The 13784-nt window shown below is 33.2% G+C and overlaps 1 protein-coding gene across 4 annotated transcripts in view; it reads right to left on the reverse strand.

The window, feature by feature from the left end:
- LOC125068541 (inositol hexakisphosphate kinase 3) overlaps nt 1–13784 on the reverse strand; it is a 35262-nt gene that overhangs the window by 15124 nt on the left and 6354 nt on the right. The window contains exon 2 of one of the 4 annotated variants that reach the window (XM_047677742.1): nt 8475–8551. The exons of 1 other annotated variant lie outside the window; for it this stretch is intronic. The gene's annotated coding sequence lies outside the window, so the exon portion shown is untranslated. Of the gene's footprint in view, nt 1–2518; nt 2540–6822; nt 7261–8474; nt 8552–13784 lie in introns of those variants that run through there. 2 more of the 4 variants (XM_047677739.1, XM_047677743.1) reach the window with 2 other exon arrangements.

Below are 13784 nucleotides of genomic sequence, written 5' to 3' on the forward strand. Positions count from 1 at the left end.
CACAAGTTGGGACAATTTCTTGGCGTTAGATCAAATGTAACTGGATCATCGCGATATGATTATTAGAACATTCCAAGCTGTTAAGTTCCATGAAATACATTTCGCTACGTGTTAAATTTAATTATACAACCGCTCCCACGTGTAAAGTAGGGTTTTTTAAAATAAACAAGAAAACTTGCAGATGGGTTCTAATGGTAAGTGGTTGCCACAGTCCGTAGGCATTAGCACTGTAAGAATTATAAGCCTTGCCTCATTTGTTCAATGTGCCACCAACCTTCAAAGCTAAGATGTTATGTCACCTGTGCCTGTACTTGCTCACTCACCATTTAAGCCAATACACACAATATTTAGTATTGGTGTTTTGCGATAGAATAAGTGTACCAATTCATACGAGCTTGCGACAAAGCGATAAGACCAAGTAAAAATCTATTTCATTCTGAACAAAACAGTACATAGGTACAGTACGAATCCTCTAGACAAACAAGAAAAGATTTATTCTCCGCATACAACCATATTGAAAGTCAGATTGACCAAGGACATCGGCACCGAGTAAAATGCCGGACGATACTGCGCGAAAACGAAGTGAATGTTGTTTTATGTAGTAAGTCGTTCTAAAGATATAAATTTGATATACATATTTCTTTATACAATAATTTTAGCTACTGCTCTGCGTTGTAAATATACAAATACAACCTTCTACAAACAAAATTCTCGACATTCAGAACGTATATTTTAGTGGAACTCATTGACATATTGCGTGCAGACAGCTTATTTACGATAACTCGGGCATTTCAAGACAGTAAATTAGATATTTTAAATGTACATATTTGTTTTTTTGGCTTCGATATTTTTAGAGACATTTAATAGTTAACCGAAAATACTATTGTACATACGTAATTCTCGCAACTTAATACCTTGACCTATTTGTGTTACATGTGCGATACGAGCGACTAATTTAAGATAAGCAAGAACAAAAAGCGTCATAGTTAAAATTGATTAAAAAAAAATTCGGCTGGCCCCAAATTAATTAACGTTGAAATGATAATTAGAGCTTATAAAATTTTCGTCAATGTTAACGTGTTGAACTAAGGTGTGTAAACATGGAAATAGGTTAACACTAGGTCAATAGGTCGAGAGCGCTGACAACTTACCTTGCATTTACAAAATCGCAGTTTGTTTAAAAAACTAGCTAACAGAAATAAATATAATTAAAATATAATATAAAACCTTCGACTACGCTACCTCGACTTGGCATTTCAAACTTCCTCGTACACTCGAAGTACTGAACATCCTAACTAATATTATAAATGCGAAAGTGAGTTTGTTTATTCGTTAGTTGGATACGCTTTCATCGCTTAACTATTCAACTGATTATCATGAAAATTTTTAATACGCCTTGTCAGGGGCACATGCCAAAAAGGACATAACTAGAACTAATTTTTTTTTCACGGTGGAAACCTTTATGCGGGATTGCCGTCTTCAATACGGATCAGAGAAGCTGCGTGTCGATATAAAGCTTCTGCGTTTGCGCTGCCGTGACTCGGAGGGAACTAAGGCTAAACTAACCTAACCTAAAACCTGACACCGACTCCCTCACATGCGAGCGAAGCCGCAGGCGGAAGTAGTATATATACTGTATGAATTGTATGATACACCTTTACATTGATGTGTTAAATAAAGGAACATTTAGAATTTATACAATACGATACGGTATTTCCCCCTTACAACAAATAAACGATAATAAAGATATTTATAAATAGTACATTTACAAAATTAGCTGATAAAATTAATACATGACTCGCATTCACGAACAACATTCACTGCAAGACTAAACCTTTTGTTTATGCGTGAGATTAAGGTATTATCATTAATCTTTCGCAATACATTGCTTAGTTTGGCCAAGACACGCTTAAAATGTTGTAAAATGAGAAGTAAATCAATAAGTAACAGTAAACGACCCACTTCTGAGCAAAGGTCTCATCTGTCAAGGAGAAGGATAAAGAGGTTAATCACCAAACCGATATACACTACGGAATGACGACTACAAAATTCATGAAGGTTTCCTCACGATGTCTAACTTCATCGCACGAGATGAATATTAAACACAAGTTAATAACGTGAAAATCTTAATATTGTTTAGTCGAATTTGTATCAGCGACTTCGATCGAGTTCCAAGGGTTCGAAGAGCCGAGATAGGCTACGGTTTTGAAAACGAAAAACTTAAATAAGGAATTCCACGTACGAAATCGAGCAAGCACTGAAGTTTTTCGTGCTTATTTGTAATTCTACTTCTCGGCGGTAAAAGAAAATTTTAATGGTGCAGCATGGTGGGATGAGATCCTCGAAAGGACGGTCGGCCTCAGCCTGGCAGTGAGACGTTTATAGGAATTTTATGTCCACACTTTACATTATATACTAAGCCATATTAAGTAGATTAACATATATTTATAGCTGTCAAAACAAATATAGTTACAATTTATAAATAATATTTTATCACACCACATTCATATAGACTTACCGAACGAAATATGGATATCGTAGACACGATTCTCTTAAAAATAATATTTTCCTAATGTATTAGAGTATTAAGAGCACATGAGAAAGAAACGACTGCCAAGTATTGACTCATAATTTTCATTCATGCTAAAAACGTATTCAATTGAATAGTATTTCGGTAAAGCACGCAAAAACAAAACATAAATTCTAAAACTGCGCAGATTCATAAACATCGTAAAACGTAATCATTTATTATTGAATATTTTACGACATAGTAATACGTCGATTTACACTATCCCGATATACCTCCATAAATTCGTTGTTACGTTAATTTCTATTACTTCATGCTATTTGGTTACATTCATTTTAAAACTACCCGCTTCAAAAATATATTAAACCAGCTACCGACCCGGCTTCGCATGTGTAAAATAACGATTTAAAGCATCCGGACCGAAAATACTTCGACTTTGATGGAATATTGAGCTGTATCTTAAAACTGTGTAACATATTTACATAATAAATAGACTATGTCTGATTCGAAATCCTTTTAGTGTGAAATAGAAAAAAATAGTTAACTCTTAATAATTTACATGTATATTTGTTGGCGAACAGTCAAATGAACCATATGGTGGTATCTGATCACCACCCACACTACACTACCCATTGGTGCTGTAACAAATATTAACCATTCCCTTATAACGCCAATGAGCCACCAACGTTGGGCACTAAGATGTTATGTCCCCTGTCCTCGTAGTTTAACTTGCTCACCTCTCCCTTCAAGCCGGAACACAACGATATTGTCTGACGGTAGAATATCTGATGAGCGTGTAGTATCTATCCTGACGGGCTCGCACAAAGAACTACCACCAAGTAAATGTATATTAATGAGATTGTATGTGTGTTGATGATTGAAATGACTTGCGTCAATAAAATGACGTTTCATGGAAAATCTTACATGCATATTTCCTTAGTAACAAAATATCCAGTTAAACCCTCACATAATCATTATATAACACGCTTAAAGTAACATTCGACTTGTTACGTAAGCTCTGGGTATCACGGGATTTTGTTACAAACGATATTTTCTATTACGAAGTTTATATGATAGGCAAACGACAAATAAAAACAGTAGGTATTCATACTTAAAACCGTTTTTATAACGTAGCGTAGTACAAAAATCTTGTATGTTATTTTGCTCACTACTCTATTGATTTTAATGACATTTTATACAGTATACAGCTTTTACCTAGAGCCAAGTCACATCTTATCTGATGAGTGTGTAACTTATCTCAATGTCAAGAAGAAAAGTCGCGAACTCAGTTCTTTTAATACATATATTTTACCTTGAGCTTGAACTCTGTTCGGAATAAGCCGATGCTCGCAGTAAAAAACTATGACATAATGGTATGGTATCATGTTCAGTAGTTGAAACTACCTCGAGTACAACCAAACGCTTACATGTTCCAATCTAGTGCATAGCAACTGCAACTCTCGATTGCAACGTCGTTTTCAAGGCAGGTTGATGAATAAATCAGCCTTCAGTAAGCTCCGCGACTAGTTATGAAAACCGGCTCTAACCTAGTTTTTAGGTATTTGCATACAGTATCAATTCAATCTTTCAACAATGGATTTGGTCGTAGAAGATACTTCTTAAACAAATTTATGACCTTCACGGTTATATAAATCAAAAATAGGCACTTAATTGTTCTTAACCTCAATACCCTTGACAGTGTTGCATTTTAAATATGCACGTAACAATTTGAATGTTCAACCAGTTTGCAATTTTGATTACAATGAATACCTACCCAACTAGTTACGAGTTGAAAGTCACAACATTTGTCATCTTTCGCTTGCTCATCACATTTATTGATGTTGGCATGTATTCTGCTTAGCGTAAAATGGGATTTGGCAAATGATTAGATTCGGTTGCCAGTTGCCAATGAGGCTTTACATTTAGAGATGGATCGCCCGCCACCTTACGGGGTTTGTTAAGGCGCTCAAATGCTCGATAATATTCATAAATGAAGTGAATCTATTTATTCTTCCGGGATCGCATGGACAAGTAAATAGACATGTGACACCTAACATCAATAGTCGGATAGAAGTCGTAACATTTGTAAGATCACGCAATATAGCACGTGGTCCTATATGATGCCAAATGTGTCTCGACCCAAATTATAGCGGTATATATATTAGAGCAAATATTATCGGTGGCAACCCTTAGAAGTATACGTCTAATTTATTAACAATGTTGAATGGAGCTCTGTGTCATATAACATATAACGTACTAAGTCTTTTCAAGGATACTTATACTTGTTCTTGAATAGGGGGAATATTACCTTGTCGTATATTTATCATAGACGTGCTTCTAAAGTAACACGTATTTACGGATATAAATATACACGTAGAACGATAAAAATTGTTATTATATGAAGACCTAACAGGAAATAAGCTTATATCCTCGTGGTTACGGAATCACATCTGAACAGTACTTTTAACGATGGAATATTCCACGGAGCTTTCTAGAACTCCTCGGACAGGCATAGTCTTGCGAAACAACGTAATGTTTTGTTCGGCCACATAACGCAGGTCAGGTCTGCATCGTGACTTTCACTGCTTGGGCATTGTAAATCAAAATGGCACAGCGGAGCCAAACAATCGTGACCTTACGCTTGCATTGACCATTCAGCAAAGTTCATATCCGTCGTCTCCGTTAAATCGATAAGAATATTTTTAGCGCGCAATGAAGTTTCAATAGGATATATTAAGCGTAGAAGACAATCGAGTCTATAAATACGATATCGGAAACAACGCGATTGTTTCTGAATATCAATTATCCAGACAAAAGCCTTGAACAGCTGGAAACGGAGCGGGTCAATGAGTTCAATGTATAACAAATTTTATCTCAGTCACCTTAGTTACTTCCGCAGGTATCAGGGTTGCTTTAAGGTAATGTCGGTACTCGAGTATCTACGTAACGAGCAACCAGTTACAATAAATTTAGTAGCATTCTTACCATTATGCCGGAAACCTATAGTCATTTGGCACAAATGATAAAATTAAAATAAGAATATCGTTAATACAAGAGCTACTTCCTGGAATTTACACAAGCTTAGCCAAAGTAAAGAATTATATGGAAATAGAATTGAGTTATACCTGAAATATAACCAAACTTATGCTACTAAATTTTTTCCAAAAAACATAAAAACAAATGATACAGATGCAAAAATACAGTGTTGATTGCTAACAGCCATGCCCTAAAAACGATTGATCGTGATAATCACGATTGATAACCTTGGATAAATACTAGAACAATGCATTGCATTATTGTTGTCAAGTTATTTGTTAGGTAGTAACAGAGAGTTGGAAACTAGCTGTCTGGTCGAGTGACAAACAATTGCAGACATAAAAGGATGAGTAAACAGTTTCACGCAAACTGTGGCCTTGTAAACGGTGTTATTGTGTTCACATAACAAATCACGCTAGATTAAAAGTTTTCCTAGATTAGATTACGTATGATTTTGTAAATCAAGGCACGTTTATATGCATCTCTTTCAGATAAAATAAAATTATTATGTAAATGACGTTACAATAAATAAGTAAATTCTTTACAAATATGTGTTATTATTGATTGAATATAAAAAATTGCTAGAACTAGTGCTACATATTTTGTTTGTGTTATATTTATTGTAGTTGGTATTTTTTTTCTCGAACAATTATGAACGATAATATTTCACAAACAATAGTCACAAAGAGCGAACAATAAATGTGAGTAATACTCGTAAAATCTATCACGTATTTTATTATATTTCTTTGTAAGTTTATTGCATTCAATAAAATAGCTATAATAATTATCAATTTATGTACAATGTAACGACCAATGCATAACATAGATATTGTGATAAATTATCTAAATCTTTCTCCTTGTATTTATGAAAAAAAAAACAACATAAAAACAATATGAAGAGTCCCCTAACCGTGCACGTGTACAAATAAGTATGTATTTGAAATTCAAATTAAATTCGAAATGTATGCGTAGATAAGAGGCGAACAGTCAGCAGCGCGTGTGACGTGGTAATAGACCGTCGAAATCGTACGATATTATCAACAATCAAACACTCAGATCTGCGCACATATGTATAACTACACGAGCTCACGGAAGAAAATAACAATGTAAAACAATATGTGAAAACGCTCGTTGCTTAAAAACATATATATTTTTATATAGAAAATATATTCAAAACAATATTAAAATCACAATCTCAATATAAAAAACAACAGACATACGAAAATCACAGCGAATTCATTCATGACATCATAACTCACTTGACTATAAACTTCCTTGAGCCCGTTCGTGGTGAAATCCCAAACTGGAACACGTTCGCGACGAAATTGTCCGTTTCTATCAAAAGCACAAGCACTGCAACTAACAGAATATTGCTCAATACAGGAATCAAACTAGGTAGTGTCGAGCGATACAATTCACTTCGTAACAATAGTTCAAACCGTTCACGTTCACAAGTAAATACACAAGCAATTTAAAACGAGTTTCTCTTTTAAATTCTTAATATGCATGAAATGAAAGAACTCAAAAATAAAAATTACAATACGTAACGTAGAGCACTTGTTTCCCTTGGCGTTGCGCACTAGTGACTGAGACGAGTCGCGAACCACGAATCAATGTCGGTGCAGCTGTGTGGTATGGCGTGTCTGTGAGCCGCGAACACACACAACCATGCGAGCTACACTCGCCCGCACCGGGGCAAACTGACGACCAACGATACTGTCTCATCTTTAAACGCACCCTGGACCGACATTATTGTGTCGTCCCTTAAACGACGTGAATGAACCCGTTGACCCCAAAATATCTTCCACCTTATTTACTTTTTTGTTTCACTTTAGTATCTCAACACATAAAATAACTGCCTTAAACACGTAGCGACCAGTCGGGCTGATTTCCGATTTAATAACTATTTGGATGTAATATTTGAATGCAAAAGACCACGCGTACGTAATTTATTTATTTTGGAAACAAACAGTACTAATACGTTAATTTAAATAGAAAACATTAATAAAATTTAGGCAAACATTGTTTCCCATATTACATTAATACAATAATTATTAAAGTCAGATATAATATAATATCAATAATGTTTTGATTCGTTGAAAAAATATGTTGTTTCAAGCAAGACGCCATTTTACTATATACAGGTACATACTAGACATCAACTACAAAAGAATAAATAAATAAATAGAGATCTTTAACATTATGATGATTTTCATTGGTAAACCATTTTACCAACAACGGGATGTCGGTTCATGTCCTGATATTACATTACATATTTGATGCTCTATTATTTTTTCGAAATTAAAAATTTTACTCCGAATCGAATAGCTCTAAAATAATAAACCAAAAACAATTTATTTTATTACAAGATATAAGAACTTGTATAAATTTATTAATCATTCTAATATTTTTATTTTTTTCGTTTTATCGAATTCTGATTATATATATATATCTTTATTTAGTAGATATATTTTAATATGACGCAAAGCAAATTATAAAATAGATATGAATAGGGGATTACGAAAGATTATTGTGTTTTTATTGTATTGAGGTGGATATTAATACATATTAAAAAAATATATATGATAATACTCAAAGATTCGACACTGTGTATCGTAAGATTGATAACAATCTCTAAATATTATCTTTAGATTTGAATAACATGATATACAATACTTAAAAAAAGCTCAATAATGATTTTCAGTTGAGATTAAACACAATAATTATTTATTTTAACTTTACTTTGTAGTTCTACTATATGGCAATTACTTAATCTGATGACGTCACAAAAGATTCTAGATATAAAATAGGAAAAAATAGAACACAGTGTGCAAAACAAAATATACCAGATTAAAATGAACTGTCCTTTTAATAAAAAAGCTATTTTATATAGAATTTTTGACCATCGTACCTCAGCTAAATCAGTGTCGAGTGTTTCGGTCGCAAAGCCGACCTCCGAACGAGTCGGTAGAGACGTGCGCCGCGCACCTGAGAGCAACATCGTTTGACATCAGCCACTGTTAGCACTATGCAATGTACAGATATATCGATAAGATAAGCCAACTGGATGTGCTAAACTGCAATTAACAACGATAATTCTATAATTCCTAATTTACAATGGATTGATTGATGAGTCGACTTATAACATTCTACTGTATTTGCACAATTGTGTACAGGTCATACAGTAACACAGAGACAACACGTGTCTAAGAGTAACTCTATGGGAATTTGATTAGTCCTTTGTAAATCAGATACATTAAAAAACACACACACACACACACGTGCAAAATAGATTACAACGCAAATAACACATGTGAAAACAATAAGCGTAATAATTCTATTTAAAGACAAATCCAATTGACCGAATAAGTATTACTCTGATAAAACTAATGATTTTTTTTGTTGTTTGATATCATTCAAAACAACAACGCTTAACCTTCACCTTATCAAAGGAAATCCAAATATGAAATCGCGTGCCCAGCTAAACCTAGCTTATCATTGCGATGTGAATTTAATTCATATTTTATATATTATTTTCATCGTTACGTTTCAAATAGTTCTTCAAAACTTCAAATCCATTATTTAATATCCTTTGATTATATTATTAATAACGTTTACGCAAACGATACCTGAGGAAAATGTTCACACGATAACTGATGGATAAATACGGTTATAACACATTTGAATATCAAAATTAATAAGTGTCAACTCCTCGTCGGTACCAAATTTCGACGCATGTTATTGGCACCGAGCCAAAAATTTTGCACTGGTGCTAATTAAAGTATACCCATGCTGCGAATGACCCATTCTTAAGATGTATGAGAATTAAATTGCAGAGGCGAATGACGATCAATAGTAATCTAAAGACAATAATTACCAAAAAGTGTAAATGCAATGTTCTGACAATGCAACAGAATATCACAACTTTTGTCGTAAGTTATTAAAGTATTATAACTTTTTGATTGATTTGATTCCAATAATATATAACAACAAGGGATAATGAAAATTGATAATTTTAAATTCCACATTGCAACTTTATAATATGGCAATTGACATAAAATATGGCATATCATAAATTTCGTCGAGAACTGATCGTCTAAAAAATTTAAAAACATTTTCTTTACGTGAATATGTTGTAACTGTTTATTACAAATAGACGACGTTGTAATATCAAGAACATTGACCTGAAATTCTTTTCGACAAAATTTAATGTTATTACTTTTCGACTTACATTATATTAAAAACTGAGTTTCATCTACATAATGATTGTTGCTGTTACTTAAATTGAAATACTTTTAATCGTCGATGAACAAATGGTCAAATTATTTAAATTGACGATGTATGACTTAAATAAATTAAATCAAATTGACTAAAGTACGATAAAATATTAATTCATCATACATAAAAGTCATAGATAACTTCAAGCATATGATTCAGTTAAAATAATATAAACTATAGATAACGTTCACGTTCCACGTGCGACCGAAATAATTGAAGGCTACTTATAACAGAAAACATTAACGGCAGATATATGAAAATACATACAGATTAGCTATTCGATATTAATTCAAGTCAAAATCCGGCTTAAGTATTTGTTACTAGTCAACGTTATTACGAAATGGAAAACATCATTGAATATATGAAATTTAGTCTAATTCAATCAGTTTCAATAAAAAAAATCTATTAAATAATCGAATTACTTTATTTATTTCACAATTGAATTTCTTGCTATATGATGCACGCAATATTAACTCACACTAATATTAACAGCATATTATAGTTATATCGAATTAGAGTTACAAATATAATAAAATTAGAGTAGATCAAGATATATATTTCAACGGCAATTTTGCTACTAGTTATTGCAGTGAGACAGAACATTAGGTTTCGATTGCAAATAAAACTCAAAGAACAGACAGACTAACCCATATTCTATTCCAATGGCAGGAGTAAAGATAAATAAACAACTATGACCTTGAATTGGCTTGACATCATTGGTCGAGATCTATACTGAATAATAGTCTATGGTATCCATTACGAGTTCGTGAAAAATAACATTTTCAATGACAACAAAGATGTTATCGGAACTTTGGAACTAAAATTCTAGTGAATGTAAGTAGTTAAGCGAAATAGGGTTGGTTTACAAATAAAGATACATTAATTCGAGTTTTTCGCTAAAATACTGCATGGTGTGACAAAATTTAGATGTCTGTCGCAGTGGTTCAAAACGAGAAAGACGTCTAACCTTTTGCATATTTTATACACTATTCTCCATTTTCGTCGCGAGTAGGAGTGAAAATGTTACCTAACTTAAGAACATTTTATTTTTAAAGCATTAGCTCGCTCCCTGATAAATACGATATAAAAAAATACTATTAAAGAATGTTTTCAAACGATTTTGAAAATCAATCAAGTATTTTGAGATTGCGACATAATATAACTCTTTCTATTCTGTAGCTATTTATTTTTTCGAAAGAAGATGCGTTCACATCCATCTCTCCCATATCCTTCCTCACACACTCCATCCATGTTTACTTAGGTCGTCCTCTTCCCCTCTTTCCCTCTACGCTCATGCTCAGATCTGTTTTACTTCTTGTGTCTCGTCTCAACAATAACATAATATTAATAAACATAGTTAATATAGGTTTACACAGGTCGCCACAGGCTATCCGCGTTTATTTTTCCCTGAAAATCTACATGCCCATATTGTGAACCAGATTGCAGGCCACCTCTATGGCAAATTTCTTTACGATCGGTTCAGGTAGCCGTAGGAGCAGACAGGCACTTTTACATGAATAATACTAGTGTAACATATAGATGCAAAACTGTAATTGATAATCGATATAGTTACTAGAATAAAAGAAAAAGACGCGCAGTCAGGCCAACGCACAAAGTTTCAGCTCTGGTTTTCCTCCTTTTAAACTTTTAAGACATCATGTGCTGCGTATTATATAAAGTGTCGATTATAAAGTAGACTCTAATGACAATGACATTGAATGTTGTTTAATAAATCAGCGACAACTGTGAAGCTAGTGGTATATGTTACTAACATATTTTAAAACGAAAAATTTAATATTTAAAGATAACGTTTATGCATTAAATTATGCACATGATTTGAAAACTTTATTTCTTTTCTCATATTACGTCGTTACTGGATTCAATCAAAAGCATCCCACGTTTGAAAGGACTTAACGTTTAAAATACATATAATCCAACCCTGCCTACGTCATTTAAATCAAATAAACCCCACTAGTACGCCCACACACCGTCCATGCAACCTACACTATTTTCCGAATAATGGAGACTATGATGACGACAACCTTTCGAATATATATCTATTTAAACACTTCATCATTTTAGTATTCAAGTGAATTTCTATTTCTGAAAGTTCAAATTATATAAGGGAAACCGTTTATATATCCTTAGACAAATTTTAAAGGATAAATTTAAACCAGTTCCAAGACAACGATTCACAAGTGCCGCATTGCGTAATCTGCTCCTCTCCAGTCTCCTGATATATAAGCCCGAAGGTCGACTTAGTAGGTAGTATATTTTATAAGCGTCCTTCAATACCTTCACATAAAATCATTAATTTTTCACGTATAAAGGACAAACTAAGATAAAAAATAGTAGTGGTAGAGCTATGTCTTGAGATGTTATTAAATACTTTTGTTTTATAAAGCTATGACTTTGGATTGTTATCATGATTCGAAAGGTAAGTAAGCTAGTATAACTATATGCAATGTCTTACATAACATCTTAGTTCCCATGGTTGGCGGCAGATGTACATTTAAGAAATGTCAATATATCATATAGTGCCAATATTCTCATCGGCAGTACCGACCACTCGGATACTGTATTTGGTCGTATGACTTCTTATAAATTAAATAAAAACAAGTACAAGTTGATATGCTATTATATATATTACAATTTGATTCAACATTCAAAAGACCTATACAATGTCAAGTGTAGTGGAGGGTGTACGAGTCCGGCCTTGGAGTGCGTAGGTCGTCACGCAGTAGATTACGTCACTCACCGCTTAATGGCTACAAGTCTACGATGAAACATTTTTCGCCCATCAGACTATACGGCGCCACTAAGTTAAGTTTCCAGTTAAAACAATTAGCATTCTTTCGGCATATTACAATGTCGAACAAAATATTCCAACTAATATTTATTTAATTTATTCTGCGAATTCTTCTTTATTTCTTAGGTTTGGATCTTCTTCGTAATTAAATATCGTTGTTATTATCGAAATAATAACTTGTCCAAAAAGTTTTTATTATCAGGTGGTTACTTAATCTTGTTTAGATATTATGTATCTTGTTTGCAATTGGTATTACGTCAATAATTGCAACATCTGATTGATAAGTGGAAGTTTTGAATAATTGCATAATTACTTATCGTTTAGTACTAATTTACAACTTAGAAAAAAAGTGCACATTTATAGAGAGTTCTTTACTTATAAAAAGAAAATTAACGCACAATCTACGTATTTGATGTAAATATAAAACCAGGTTACTATGTAGCGAAAATATACGAAAGTGTATTTTCAACCAGTAGTTCAGCATTAGACAAATATTTGGAATAGGCTACAAACACTTCAAATACTAAAAATATTTTTACCAGAAATAAACAAATATTTTACTGTAAGTAAATCAATGGCCCAGTGGCTAGAACGCGTGCATCTTAACCGATGATTTCGTGTTCAAACCCAGGCAGGCACCACTGAAATTTCATGTGCTTAATTTGTGTTTATAATTCATCTCGTGCTCGGCGGTGAAGGAAAACATCGTGAGGAAACCTGCATGTGTCTAATTTCAACGAAATTCTGCCACATGTGTATTCCGCCAACCCGCATTGGAGCAGCGTGGTGGAATATGCTCCAAACCTTCTCCTCAAAGGGAGAGGAGGCCTTTATCCCAGCAGTGGGACATTTACGGGCTGCTAATGCTAAAAGTAAATCAAGAGCTTACGTTACTTTATAGATGCGAACTTTTTAGTATCTACTGGGTCTATTCCAAGGATGATTATATAAAAGCCAAAAAACGGTTTTTAGTTTCCTCATATTTTTATCAATCAACGTGTTTCTATAAATATTCATATTAATTAACAGCTCCAGTATGTATTTATAAATTAAAAGTTATTTATATATTATGAATTCTGAAATTTAAGTTTATCAGGGCAGGTTTTACGTTTCCTATACATATACATTTGACGT

This window comes from Vanessa atalanta, chromosome 13, assembly GCF_905147765.1.
Source record: "Vanessa atalanta chromosome 13, ilVanAtal1.2, whole genome shotgun sequence".
Lineage (NCBI taxonomy): Eukaryota > Metazoa > Arthropoda > Insecta > Lepidoptera > Nymphalidae > Vanessa > Vanessa atalanta.